At 39.7% G+C, this 15,715-nt stretch overlaps 1 protein-coding gene across 1 annotated transcript in view; it reads right to left on the bottom strand.

The window, feature by feature from the left end:
- ngfa (nerve growth factor a (beta polypeptide)) overlaps positions 1-15,715 on the bottom strand; it is a 20,709-nt gene extending 4,994 nt beyond the window's left edge. The window contains exon 1 of the mRNA XM_085145798.1: positions 13,530-15,715. The gene's annotated coding sequence lies outside the window, so the exon portion shown is untranslated. The remainder of the gene's footprint in view (positions 1-13,529) is intronic.

Raw genomic sequence — 15,715 nt, 5'->3', positions numbered from 1 at the left:
TTCTGTCACTCTCCTGGTTTGTCAGGTTGTATCTGGTGATTCTTGATCCAGATGTGATCCTCGCTGCTGTTCCTCACTTTATCAAGTCCAAACTGCTGCTTTCTTTGGCACCGTCAGTCCTCCAGTTTAGACCTTCTTAATTATTATTATTTACCTTATAAGTTGTCTTAACTAAGCATTCGTTTTGCCAATTTGTAATTCAAATTGTCTGCATAAAGCCATTTAACCTTAGAGCCATCAAGGTTTCTAAATTTCAATCCATTTTTAGGGGCATTTTTCTCAAGTGAATTTAATTGTTTAACTTAAAAATATATATTTTAACCGCCACCACCAACAGAAACAAAAACAAAACTATATTAGATTATATTTACTATGATGTTGCCATTTTTTAAGCCTGTGTGGCGTGCTGTTCTGCACCTTTGCTCCTCTCTGGTCTTTATGTTAAAAAGACATTTACATGGACAACAACAGCACCTGCTGTAAATCAGACAAACTTCAAACACCAAACTTTGCTGCTTTAGCCACAGGACACTGAGAGAACGAGACAGGTAGTGTCAAACTTGCAGGCGCACATAACCTGCTAAAGTACTTTACTCGTCACAGGGATGACAAATGATGCGAGATATGGAGAACAAAATAACGTTTGGTGTACAAAATGTGGAGCTGGCAAATGCTACAGCGTGGAAAAACAAAGTATGAGGTCTCGACATGAACTTGAATTCACTCGATCGGTTTAATATGTCCAACAATAAAATATAAGGATTTAACTATGCACAGGTAGCAGCAAATACAACTTTAAAATGTATTTCTCTGCAAATGAGCAGCTATCAAAAGCCTGAGCGTTCAGTTAAATGGTCCTGGCAGCCGTAGAGAGGCATGCTGGCAATCACACCAGCTGAACATTTGGCTCCGGAGTTCAAAAACATCTTAAATAAACCACAGCTTTGGGCTTTCTGCAAACATTTCAGTTACATTTGCCTGCAGTGTTAGAGGACTGTAAATGACATCGGCGTTATGCAGTAGGGAATGGTAATTGATAAGTAACCATCCACAGGACAGCACCTAAATGATTCTTTATGAATGTGCTCTATTTTGCACAGCTGTTTTTGCCATCAGCTGTTGTGAAATAAAAGCTTCTGTATGTCTGCCGAGGGCATCTTGAGAATATCAGGGAAGAGGAGCCATGGCGTTGAAACTAAAGGGAACAAACTGGCAACGAGCCAGCATCTTCATCCTGCTGTTTCGTGCTTTCTGGGTTTCTGTTTCTCTCCGTCTGTCTCTCATTTATCTGTCTCTCCATTTTTTATTTTTTTTGCTGCTGGAATTTGACCTAATGTTCATCTTTGCTCTCACAGTTAAAATCCAGAGGTCACTTCCTGAGTACATGGCTGTTTCTGTGCCTAACAGCAAGCAGATCTGAGCACTGTAGAGCATCTTTGCAGGTGCAAAGCACAGGATCAGACCATTATCTCCTCGTCTTTGGGGAAAATTACGCAACCATTTTCTGATAAAACCCACAGACTGGAGAGCGTCTTTCTTCTTTCCAACTTTCACCGAAGTCAGAGCGTACATAAATGTTTCGTTATGGGATAAAATAATATATATATTGGCTTCTGCTTCAGAAGCCTTCAAGTGATTGACTTTTTTATATTCACCAAACACAAGGACAACTGGATTTCTATTAGCATTTCCTGTGGAATGAACTTTTCTTGGAACTGGAATAACTGGGCTTTGTGTTCGCATATGGCTTCACTTTTACACTTTTATTAAACTACTCAAGAGAAGTAGATGTCAAAGTGTTGTGTCAAGAGGATACAAATACGAATACATACAAATAAAAGCTGACAGAATATAGACGCAATAACATACTTATGTTGACTTTAAGTCACAGCTTTCCACAATGTAACAAAGCATTGTTACATTGTTACAAACCGGGGAGTTTAAGGGCGACCACAATACTGAACAACAGTTCAGAATCCCAGGCCTCATACTGTTGGACCTGAAAGTCTTTGTTGCCGAAACTTCGTGCAGCCGCACATTCAATTTCATCTCTTGACAACATTTGTTCCACAGTCATGTTTTATTTACGGGTAAACCTGAGACAAAGCAAAGACGTGGCTGCAGTGCGACGTCAACCGTTCCACTGTTGTCACATGATGTCTTACAGTAAGTCGAACACTGATTCATCATAATAGAAAGACTGAATCATTGTGGTGTTCGTGACAGGAACCTAAAATATAAACAATACTTTCATTCAGCAGTAATTTGGAAGCAAACGTAGCAAATCGAAGCTTCAAAATGAAACAAATTTATTCCACTGTCAATGAAAATATCAGATTAATGTCAGCGATGCAACAAAACTGTTTATTAAAGAACAACATGAGTGATTCGCCTCTGATACAGAGCAAGAACACCAACAGCCCTCCTCCACCTTCTAGGCTGGCTCGACTCCACTCGGTTTCCATTAGGTGAAACTTTTTCAGTACCTGCTCCTGTAAGCTGAGTTCATATGAAAATATGACATCACCAGACGTCATGAGATGCAGATGTTTTTGTGTTTAGTGGCTGATGGTAGTATTCAGAGGGAGCAGCCCGAAACGAGAAGTTTGCCAGGAGGTCTTTGAGCTGATGGCCGATCACGGGGACCAGCACACAGTGAAAAAACCCCTGAGAAACATGAAGTGATTACTGGGACGAACTAAAAAGAGTGGAAGTGGTTTCATCAAATGGATGATGGCGTATATGGGCACGGACCAGTGATCGATGGGAGGGAGAGTGGCCTCGTCACTTAAGTTCATTTAGCAATTAGTAATATATGATCATCTTCACTTAAGCGAACACTTAAGTCACAGTGGCGCCAGTGTGTGTGGCTTGCTGTCTGTCTCTTCCCCTGTTGTGTTTGTTTGTGTTGTTTTTTATTGCTAGAGTCAACTTAATGTGCAATCGCCAAACTCTGCTGGACCTTCTTCTGAGAGCAAAATATGAAGCCGAAGTGTTCTCAGACCACAGCCGCTGAGAATCACTGTATTGTATTATTTATTACAATTCACAATAACTCACAATAAAAAGTACCAGACAGCTTTGAATGTGTTCAATAAGATTTAAAATCTTGGCTCACGCACTCTCTCAGCTGTCGCTGAGATGTATAAAGCAAGTTTTATAAGTTTGTTTCTGACCAAACTGCTCAACTTCTTCATTCTATCATCTTACTAAAAATTTAGGTTGTTCGATTCCAGCCGAGTTCAAGACATGACAGTTTTTTGGAAGTCGCTCAAAACCTCACAGTTGTCAGATGTCAGAGCATCACAGTTTTGTTAGTGAAAGCCTTTCTCTCCACATAATGGGCCCATCCCCAATCAACCCACCCTCTCTCTGCACTGGACCAGTGGACGTGGGAGGCTGATCCTCCAAGCCTTGAAGTCAGGATGAACACAATGATTAACATGTTTTCCAGAACCCTCGTTTTTATGACCTTGACATTCAACAATCTTCTCGTGACAAGTGTTTAATCTTTTGGCTCGGCTCTGGTAATAACTCCCCCTTCCTGGTGAGCATCTAAAAATCCCACAGCAGCACAGAGACGTGAGGAGGGCCAGAGGCAAGAATGCCTGTCTGGCCACGGACAGCGATGAAGACAGGAGGATGGAGAGGAAGGAATCAGATACATCAAGGGATAGGGAGAGGCAGCAATATTGGAGGGCGGGATGCATATGGGCAATAAGATATCTAGAGAATTACACACATAAAGGAGCATGTGAGAAGCAAAGTAAGGAAGGACAAGTTTATAGTGGAACAGACACTGAGACAAAGAAGAGTTCAAGGACGGGGTCAGAGGGAGGAAGTAAAGGCAATGGGGAGTTACAAAGCATTCAAAAGAAAGGAGAACTTGGAGTTTCATCACTTTGTCTCTTCTCTCAACAGCTTTAACAGAAACCAGCGGTTTCAGGCTTGTGTTAGAGTAAAACTTAAACACCATTCATGTTGTCCATGCAGAGTTTCATCATGTTGTTACTAGTCATGTTGGGGAACGTGTATTATCTAATCAAAATGGCAAACAGTGGTTTAGGATTAAAAAATTCTCTGACTTGATCCATCTTCCAATATGAATATTTGTAATATCAATACAAACACATGCACCGTTGTGAAGATGTATTTGTCCCTTTTCTGATTTTTGCTTTGTTACATATGTGTTCACTATATTTGAGTTAACTAGACTAAAATCCAAAGATCTAAAGAAACTCAAGAGCAGCTGAGAAAAGGTTACAAAGTCATTTCGAAGGCTTTGGCACTCCAGTGAAACGCGGTGAGCGCCATTATCTATAATTGGAGAAAATGTGGAACAGTGGTGAACAGCACTCACAGTTAGTGTTAATGATTTATGAATAAGAAGAACAAAGAAAAATATTTGGAGGTCCGTCTTTTCTGTGGACCTGCAAACTCAAAATTTGAACTTTTCTCACTATTTCGGTCTGGTGTGAAACTAACGCAGCATTTCATAAAAAGAACATCATACACCGTCAGACATGGTGGTGTAGACCTGAATGACCATTAATGATGGAACCATGAACTCTTCCAGTAAATCTTGAAGGAGAACATCCATCAGTTCATGCCCTAAAGTTTAAGTGCACTTTGCTTATTGTGCAATGGCAATAAAGTTGAATTCTATTCTATTCTATTCTATTCTTATGCTGCAGGATAATGATTCGAAACACACCAGTAAATTCACGTCTGTATAGTTGAAAACCCTCTAATGTGATGGAATTAAAACAACTGTGCACAGAAGTGGGCCAAAATTCCTCCACCGTGATGTAAAAGCCAGTTATCACATATGCTTAAATGCTGTTCTTGCTGCCAAGGGTGGCACAACTAGTTATTAGCTTTATGGGGCAATTATGTTTTCACATGGGGCCATGTAGGTGTAGCTGTTTTTCCTTCAATAAATGAAATCATCATTTATCTTTACTGTTGATGAATTGAAACATTTAAATGTGACAAATATGAAAAAGAGTAAGAAATCAAGAAGGGGAAAAAAATTTCAAGGCACTGGTTATGACGACTATGATGTGTTGTGATGTCAGAGGTGGGAAATAACAAAATGCGCTGCATAAATATTGCTGCGGAGCAGCTGTGATGTTCATGGACAGTGTTATGTTACATCAAGGTAGCACAAATCAAATTAAATTTAAGGTGATGTTTTTGATTAGATTAACTCACTGAATTCTGCCTTTATACTCGATCGATGCTGTCAAAGCTGGAGAATCAGCGACGGTAGCTCTTATAAGATCTGCTAATATCTTAATAATTCATTTGGCCGATCACAACGTAAAACACCAGCACAGGTCAGCTGCTCACAAAATGTACACAAAATGTGTAAGTTTTTCATTTTCCCATGCTCTACCACTTCAACCAACATCACCTCCCACTTTAACCCCTGGCTATACTTACTTTTTGTTTTAGGTGAAGAAGTAAAATCATCCATAGAGTCATTTATTAGATTTCCTTTGATTGTCTTTACTTGTGTCCTTCATAACATTATGTTCAAGGTGAGTATATTCATTAGAATTGGTATTTAAGTTTAAATAAATTGTGTATTCCTTTATATTAATATTATTTTTGTATGATACTATTATGACATTAGATTCAGTGAGCTGGTAGCAATGTCCTCCAGAGCTTGATTACACTCCAGAGCCTGTACTTTAACACTTCTACTTGAGTAAAGAAGTTGAATGTTAGTGCTTATACCTTTAGCAGAGTATTTTTAACAGCAGTATCTGTGTGTAATTTTGCCACCTCATGGTATTGTAAACAAATCAGCAGCTGAGCAACCCCCGAGTGAGTCATCCAGGTAAATTTCAGTGTAACGTAAAGTGAAACATGGGCGTAAATAGACAGATGTGCTAAGAGACTAAAACTTTCCATTACGCACCGTTTATGTTGCGGTCTGTCTGTCGCCATGAGCACGGGCGTGGTCACGTAAGTCAAACATTAAGATATGCACGCAAGATTTTCTCTAAATATTCTTAATTGAATTTGGTAATGGTAGCATATACGCCACAGGAAACATAACTAGTTCTCACGTTTGACAGAAACTTTAATACATGGAAAGTAGTTCTGGTTACATCCCTTCATGAAGCTTCAAATGACTTCAAATTAATTTTAAAACATAGTCAACAAATACAGAGGAAACAGTCTGAAAGGCTGGCTGAATAGTTTTACCTTCCTCTTCTTTCTCATAATACTTTTTAGATTTAACTGATTAATTGCTTTTGTTTTTGGGGTCTAGGGCGAAGTGTTAACCAATATTGCTCCATGACGCTAAAGAAGCAAAATATGCAAAAAAGATTCACATGCATGGAGGGTGTCTAGCTGCAGTGGGCGCCATCTTTATTTCAAACAGTTTATCCTAATGTTGATTTATTGAGTAAGTTGTTTAGCCACAGTAGAAGCAGGAGGATGAACTACATTGTAATAATATTATCCACTAGAGATTGTAACTATCAAACTGAAAATAACACAATTGGCATTGGCAGCAATCTTTACCCAGAGCAATGCTGAATGCAAAGCTACATTCACAACCAATGGAATATTCTGCACTCACAGTCCTGCCTCTGTGGGGTTCACAGGTGATTGATTTAATGTAATTAGAGAACATATGAACAGATGAATCTGTCTAATTTGATTAGAGAAAATAAATGTTCTTTTTACTTTTTAACCATCTTTAGTTCTACCAGTTTGTAAGGACTGTTACAGATAAGGCTAATAAGCTATATTAATTACCCTAATGTTATATTTTATAGATTTTAATAAAAAGGCAACATTGAAACAATTTAGGTCCCAGTCACACAGGCCTAGAGACTGGTTGGCAAGTGCTTGGCAACCACCAGTTGCTAGGGAAATTCCCTCATCATTTGTGAATGGTTCCTGTCACTGTGAAATCAGCTGCTAAGCCCCATATACACCTAAATGTATATTTTCTGACTCACTGGAGAGCGTTTGTGGGAGGTTGCTTGTAGTCTGCAGGTGAAATTGTTCCCAAAGTGGTATATGGAACAAAAACCTCCATGTGAACTGTTAGCAAAGCAGTCAAAAACACTCTCTTTGAGACTAATTTCACCCAGCAACCCCCAGCAACCACACGCCAAACAGTCAAGAAATACAGGTTATTCTCAAGAAGTTGCCAGAGGGTTGTTGACTGGTGACTCTTAATAAAAAACTTTGTGGTTATAATGGCAGAAAGTTCACAACCCAACTCACCTCAAAAGACAGCAATAATGTAATAATAAGGAAAAAACTGGCCCCACTATTTTGAAAGCAGCGCTCACTCTGGGTTTGGTAAATATGCATTAGGTTGTTTTTTTTTAAATTTGGGAGCTATGGTTTTATTCTTAACCGATAACTGCTGTACGCCTGGTCCAGTGGAACAGACAGCCAGTGAACAGCAGCTCATAAAAGTTCACTCACTGCCTGAAATGAAAAACACAGTGCTGTTAGTTCCTGATTCAATCTTTAATAATCGTATTAACATCTCAGTCTGTGATTTATGTAACATTGTGGGGCAATTAGGGAAACTAGGTGATTTTTGGAAGCATGAGAACTAGCATCCATGTGTGCTCTAGTGTTTGTGCTAAAATGCTAAAATTGTTAAAAAGCACATTCCTGTCTGCTGTAATGGCAGGCACTCAGACTGGGCCGGTTTTAAAAGGAATCTGTGGATGTTTCTAATGTTTCTTATTCTTATCTAGTAAGGTTGCAACTTTTAAACGTGTTTATGATGCACAATCATACATGAAACAGATACTTTCACATTAAGTCAGACTGATAGTGGATGTCTGAAGGAGGCATAAGTGCTGTATATTGTTAATGCATCAAAAAAAAGTCAAATTTGAGGCTGAACTTTACCAGCTTTATGAAAGCCAGGATACCCAGCTTCGTTTCTAGTTAACCAAACAAATCTGATTACTGCAGTCCATGTTGTTGCACTCTTATAGACAGGCTTGTCAGAAGTGCACTGAATCTGCTCAAGATTGTACAAAGAGTCTTGTTCTTGTCCCTCCCGGTGTTTGTTTGATTGTACTCTGACACCTCTTACTAAAGATTTGACCGAACCATTTTCTATTCTGTGTGGTCTCCACATCGTTCTGTCATCACTCTCTCTCTCTGCTTCTATGTCTCTCACTCTCCCTATCTCCCTTTTCATATCTCCCTCCTTTCCTGACCCTCCCACTCTTTTCCCCTCTGGCTGATGTCTAACACCTGTCTGCATGGGACCTCCCAGGCCCATCCTCTGTCTGTTAGCAGCATGCCATGTTCACTGTGTGAGCAGAGCTCTGGTGAAAGAGTAAGTGGCTACTTTCCAGCACAGCTCTATGTGTGTGTACGTGTATGTTTTTTTTGCATGTAAGTGACTTGGAACAGGAGTTTAGATAAATGAATATTTACTATGGAGCTTAATACAAGGCTTAAAAGAGAATCTAGCAGAGAGAAATTGCTGCCTGCAGCGTCATACTCCCCAAAAGTCCTGAGGACTCACCATTAATCCGTGAGTTTTAACTGCAACAAAACTCGATGACAGACAAAATGGATAGTTTGGAGGAGAGAAAATTGCTTGTAAAGTCCTTGATGTATTGGTATTTTGCAGGATCCTGTCTGGCTGGAACAACTATATGTAGAACAACACCTTGTTAACTCCTGCTGGCTGTGCAGGAGGCTAATCTGTTACGACTAGCCAGTGGCTCATCCTCATGCATTCTGTGCATTCTGAAATCGGCAGAATCAAAATGAGTGCATAATGAGAGGCTTCGCTTGTACCCTTGGGGCTAAGGCGTGTCTATGTGTTTGAAGGGTATCCAACACAAACATGTATACATACACATGTACACACATGCGCTTTGTGAATACTCATTGACAAACCCCATTCTCCCACTGCTGGGCTTGGTATTAGTTACTATTACACTCTGTGATAGCTTCTGATAGCCAGGTGAGAAAATTGTATATCTTTAAAATTTATAAGAAGAGATGTTTGTGTAGGTTAAAAAACATTGTTACAAAAAAAAGGAACATTGTTACAAAAAAAGGAACATTGTTACAAAAAAAGGACATTGTTACAAAAAAAAGGACATTTCAGGCTATTTTCATGAGGCTTTTGTACTGAATCTAAATATTTGAGGAGACCAAGTATTTTGTTCTGTTGATGGCAACAAGAGCAAGTTTCATGTCCAGACAAGCTATAGTTAAACTACCAATTGGGTTAAAGGCAAAGGAAAGTGAGAGTGAGACAGTGTCATCACGCTAATCCAAATGTACACACACATCTAACGAGGAGTTGCAGTGAAACAATTCACAACATCAGACAAGCACAAAGTCAACAGATTAAGACCACAACACTGTTATTATAGCTGTAAGAAAGGCCGGCGTAATCTGCCGATGTCAGCTACTGTGTTTGTGCTGCGTGCACATGCATGAAACCAGAGTGAGCCATAGCTAAAAGTCACAGAGGCATTTATGTGGAATGAGCAGGCATGTCAGTACATTTAGATGTATTTTTTGTTGGCATATATAGTACTATGCACACATTCACACGTATAGAAATAAGATCAGGAAAAAAATGCAGAGCACACAGACATAACCCTTTGATGCAGCACCTGTCAAAATCAGATCTCCAACACAGAATTGCAACTGGATTCAGTTTTCATCGATCACAGAAGCGTGTTTGTGTGCAGCGCAAAGGGGCAGAAAACCAGGTCCATATAAAGAATCCTGCACGTTTGACAAGAGCCCTGTTCAAATCCAGTAAGTTACAAATGTCAAACAATGTTAGCTGAGATTTCTGTTGAATACGTCTCCTTCCAAACATTGTGAGAAGATGTTTGTAAAAGAGATGTCAACAAGAATTACAGCAGAAAGCTGATGTTACATTTCCCATATTTTACATATATATTTTTTGTCTGTTCTGCTCAGAGCTCCTTCGGGATTCTGACCTGCAGTGGCCTCCAGATCCCGCTTTTCCTACACAAGCACAGAGGTATAACCTCGAGCTCCAACTCTGACCTTTTACCTTTCCCACTGATTTCAGACAGACCCTTCAACTAGTTTACTTTACGCCAGATGTTCTCACCCGACTCTGTGTATTGACCCAACAGATAACCAGCGCCCTGGGTTTACATTCTGACCCATGAATTATCGAGAAAGAGGGATGCTTCCTTCTGCTTTATCGAGCATAACCATTACTCATAGAGAAAGAAACGAGATTCCTTCACCTAATAAATTTTAGTTATTAGATTAATTTTTTAAAGTCAAAGTTTGACTTAAACAGTTTTAACAAAACCTACACCTTAAAACTGCTAGTTTACTAAATTAAATAAAATAATGGTAAAATAATCAAATAACCCTTTATATCGAGAAATCCCATCTTCACATCACCAATGATATATTTTGACCACACTGTAGCACATAAGGATTTAGAATACGCACAATATTACTGCTTTAGGTAAGCAAATTGATTTCTTGGTCCAAGTTTAAAATTGTTTTTGGCAGCTTTTATTGTGTAATGCTACGAAAAGTGTTACTCTAAAGGATGCATGAAGAATCGTGAAGCATGGAAAAGTCTTGCAAAGCATTTCAGAGGCTGATCAGGTGTGCAGATAACGCTTGTGGGCAGGTGTAAAAGCAGGTGTTTGAAAATCTCTACCTGTCACTAATTGGGCAATTAACCACTGAGGATTATTAAGGATTGTGATTATTCTGCCTCCAGCTTTTGTGGTCTGATGTCTGATAAGACATTATCATTCAGTGTGAAGAAACCTTTAATTATTCTGTTGCCAACTGGCACCGTGCCGTTTTTTCTAGTACTGCAAGTAGTACTTGAGTGTAATCTGGTATTTTTACTGGAGTAGCATGAAGCTGCGGGTTTTAAAACGTCCCCTAAATTACGTCACATGACTCCCATCCTATATTAGCCTGCAGATTACTGCATGAATAATCCTAATGCTTGGCACACAGTTTAGTCACATTAAGAATCAAAGTGCAACTGATATTTTAACTAAAGTTGTCCATGAAAGAGATAATAAAGACAAATTTTCATTGTTCATTGAAACTAAAATATGTTTATTTTATGGTGTTTGCAAACCCAGAGTCACTTTAAGAGCTGTTTGTCGCTGGCCTCGGGTTAAAGAGTAAAGGTTAAACTGCCAGTACAGGTGTGCTGTCACAGCCTCTCCCTTGCCCAGGTGTCCTATACAACCATTCAGTCTAGACAGCCCACATCATTCCCTCCTTTATGTGTTTCAGGGGTGGATCCTGTTCTTGTCAAAATCCGAGTGACTGCAGATTCAGATTATGTCACTTGTCCACATAGCAAGCAGAGCAACAAGCTGTCGGTGGTGTGAGTCTTAAACTGACAACATGATAAAAATACAGCATGTAGAACAAGAAGGGATAAATGTATTACGCTGGTCTGTAACTTTAAAAAGGTCAATACGGTTATTTTGTTTTCTGGGTAAAAAGCTGTGACATAAAAACACTCTGGTATGTTTCCTTATGGCCATTCTTTGCTTTACATGAATATGTTCCTCTTCACTGTTTAAGTAGTTTAATACTTGTTCGTTTGTGAAGAGTTACTCTATTACGCTCTCCCACACACACACACACTAATGCACACATACACAACTGCACACACTGGTGCTAACATAGGGAAAGCTGTAACTCAGCTTCAAAGGGAAACCTGAGAGGGTCATGAATAATCACAGACATCTTTGTCTGCGGGGGAAAACAGCACTGTCCATCTGCCCTCCATACATATATACGAACGCTAGTTCATATGGCTTAAGTTGTTTTTAGCATTGGCATTGGATGCATTGCTTGGTTTGAAAGATTTACAGGGTAAAACCATTTGTGTTTCCATTGGAAACAAAGTTACACACAGGAAAACCTTTTGTTTTCTAATTATTAGAGAAAAAAAAGGTAAAAGCAAAAAAGAGAGATATGTCATAAATTGGACTTTTACAAATTTAGCAAGTGTCCAGGTCGGTCTACGTAGATGGCAGACAGGCAGCTAAGTCAACAAGGCACACTAGATATAATCAGTAATAACAGTTACTGTGATTTCCCTTTCAGAAAAAGAACCTGTTTGCTTGAGAAAACACATTTTAGACCTGAAGTTTGAATACGGCCCATCTTATTTTTATTTTTAACTTACAAAACATTCATTTTAACTAAACCTTGGCTGACTCCTCCTGCGTTAACCATAAAGAAGAGCATGTAGGATATATAGTCAGGTTGCTGCAGCACTTTGCCAACAGAGGGCCAACAGAGAGGCGATGAAGCCAATCACATCCCCTCCATTTACTTATAACTTTACTGTTTTTAAAGAAACTTTACTTCTTTACTCTTTCCAATCTGCAGTAACCTCAGCTGTTTTTCTTTTCTTATCTAACACAAAGGTGCATAAACACAGCACACTGCTGCTGAAGCAGATAATACAGGTAAGTTGGTGGGTGACGAAACACGACACCTATCTATATGATATCTATATTGATATCTATATCACATCTATATTGATATATCAATGTTGAGATTTGGTCATTTTATGGACCACAACCAAACAGCATCCTCGGCACATTATATTAGAACAAATGAAAGTATGTTTTTCACAGAGAGCCACACGTATGTGACAAAGGTGAAGCCTTTAGTGACACTGTTGATTTGTTTCATGTTTGTTTGTGGAATCATTGGCTCACTGTGACATTCCTCTCCTGTCAAACCCCGAAAGGAATTCCCTCGTAGGAGTGGCAGGCGTGAGGTCTGTGTTTAGCACCCACACTTGCTTGCATACACACACACATGCACGCACACACAGCACAATTTAAAAAATTTAGTTTAAAGAGTTTAAAAATGATTAGTAGCACACCTTATAAACAACAAGCCCCACCCAGGTGTGAGGATACCCTCGACATGCTTCATATCGGACACTGGAGCTCATCAGAATCTGCAAGTCTTTTGAGAATTGTGTAACATGAGTGGAGAGAACGACAGATAGAAAAAAGAGGGGGAGAGAAAGAGAGGGAGAAAAAGAAAAGGTAACCTGATGTCCCAGGAGTTTTCTGAACAGTAAACGGGTTCCCATTGAAGTTTGAAGAACCCCCTTTTTTTCTACTCCTCACCTCTATTCTCTCCTTCTTTCTACACCCCGTCCTCCTCCGTTTGATCTTTGCATCTGCAAATACCTGAAAAACCTCTGTACCCGGCTCACAACATTAAAATGACGCAGAAATGCAATCATCAGCAACATTATCTCGGTAAACTTTTAATAGTGCCTCATGTATGTTGCAGCTGAAATCCCCCCTCTCTATAGAAAAGTGGCTGCTGCTGTTCTCAATCTCAATTTAGAGGCTCGACTTACATTTAACAACATGCTCTCAGAGTTTCTGTTATAGACTCTGCTTCTGTGCCATGTGTGGATACACGTCCCACATATTTAGTGTTTAATAAAAAGAAAAACAAAGCAAAAAAAAAAAAAGTAAGGTAGGACTCACCACCCTTTAATGCTCCTTTTTCTTTCTCCCCACTGAGTAAAAACTTCCACAGAAAGTCTGCTATATTCCACCTCACTCTCTCCAGGCCTGGGGAAGAATTGTCCCAAACTCAAAATCCCGCTCCTACTTTTAAAGCTGTGAATCCAGGTCTTGGGCCATCCACTTCTGTCTGTCTCCCTCCCACACTCTTTGGGAAATGGACTGCTCTAAAAGTTTAGTCCCAAAGCTTCTCCTCCCTGCTTGGCTCACAGCAGGTCCTAGTGCCTACCCGATCCACGTGCGTCTGCGACAGAAAAAAAGTGGCACTTTTAATAAATGTTCAATAGTGTCATTCATTTTTTCTTTTCTTCATTCATCCATGTGCGTATAAAACAGTGGAAAAAGCCTCATTCAGACAGTTCATGTGAGAGTTGGAGTCATACGTAAGGTCAGGAGGGCCATTGATTGCCGTTATTGTTCCACTATATGAGTCATTTAAAGCTACTTCTAGCTGCACAGACTCTAAAATCTATCATTAGTAGTGCAGCATAGTTATGGAGGCCAGCTAGGGTAAATAACTCATTAACTCTTTTAGGGATGTTGTAAAATCGCTGTCTTTAAAAGCTGACTGCGCAAACAGTCGCACGCTTCTGCTGTCCAACCCCAGAAAATGTGCACAGCTCAGTGAAATTCATGGACTAATACTTATAAAACTTTGATGGTCTGTTGCAACAAGGAATTCATGTCTGTTACTTTTCAGTCGAAATACGGCAGCGTAAAACTCAACACACGGTCCCGTCAGCCACGCCCTGCATTCATCAGGCCCCTCCAGGCTCCTGTATCACAACAGTCTATTTGATATTTCTGGTCTTTCCTAGTTTATCCATATTTGTTTTCCCATTTTATGGTTTTCCCTTCTTGGCCTCTATCTGGTTGTACGTGATTTTTCTTTTTCACAGCTTCTCTGACCTGAACCATATCATTGTCAGAGCCCCTGGCACTGAGCAGAAAGACATCCTACCCATCTCCTGACAGACCTGGAGAGGAGAAACGAGGGAACTGAAGGATTGTGTGTCAGTGTTATTTCTTTTTCTTCCTCTTGGGAAAATGAAATTCCTTTAGTTTCAGAAGAAAAGCCGGTGCTATTTTAGTGTTAATGAGAAATCTATATTGGTTGCAAATGGGGCCTAGAAGAAAAAACACAGGTGAAAATTTGAGAAGGGTCTCGCTCTGCTCAAGAATTTTGACCCCCTACTGTTGAGTTCAGGCCCAAGTGGGCATTTCCCCAAAGGTGGCAAAGCTCTTTTTGAGCTTTTTGTAAGTTGTGTATGTGTGAAGGTTTTTGTAACTGTCGAAACTGCCTGAGCCGTGGTTATCGAGACGCTAAAGGGGGAGACTCCAGACAGCAAACGATTGAACTACGCCCCACTCTGGGGTTGGTGTGAAAAATGCTAAGGAGGGGTGACTATGGCTGCTAACAGTGCCTCCATATAAGAGTTTAAACCTTAGGTTTACATGATTTAAACTATTTTAAGTATACCTATTATGCTTTCATACAATTTAAAAGTCCAATAACGAGGCACGTGGCTGTTGTTTTTCTTCTTCTTCATAGGTAAGCCTTATTGAGATTCTTTTTTTACTCTTGGATATATCGAAGAGAGGCGAAGCCCTTAAAATGGTCATCAGCTGTAACGGTGAGTACATCAGTGCGATCTCCTGTGTGATCCGACTTGGAAAATTTGCCCATTGTTAGATTTGTTTGCCTTTCCTAAAGAAGACAGCATGAGTTTATTTTTTCATGCTCTCACTCAGCAAATCCTTGAAGGGTTTTTCTTAACAGAACCCAACGCAAAGCTCGGCTGATGGTAAAAGACTTTGCTGTTCCATGAAGGGAAATATAAACTTTGTAATGTAAGCAGTGAAATGATTCTTTTGTGTTGCTGTTTGGACCAAACCACTTGTGTGTCTGGTTTTGATAAAGACAGTGGGCCTAATGTAGGTGAGCTCCCTCAAGGCTGGAAGCACTTTGGTGAGTGGAGATCGCAGAAAGGGAATAATGTGAATGGTGTAAAGGCATAACTGCTGGTAACAGGACATGATGATAAACTTTTCTCATCTTTCAGGTGAACAACAGAAGTGACTACCAATGAGAGTGAACAATCCAGCTGATTTATGTATGAACTGGTATTAAATATATTACGGTCACC

The sequence above is a fragment of the Neolamprologus multifasciatus genome, chromosome 20 (genome assembly GCF_963576455.1).
Source record: "Neolamprologus multifasciatus chromosome 20, fNeoMul1.2, whole genome shotgun sequence".
NCBI lineage: Eukaryota > Metazoa > Chordata > Actinopteri > Cichliformes > Cichlidae > Neolamprologus > Neolamprologus multifasciatus.
This window is presented reverse-complemented; position numbering and strand designations above follow the sequence as displayed.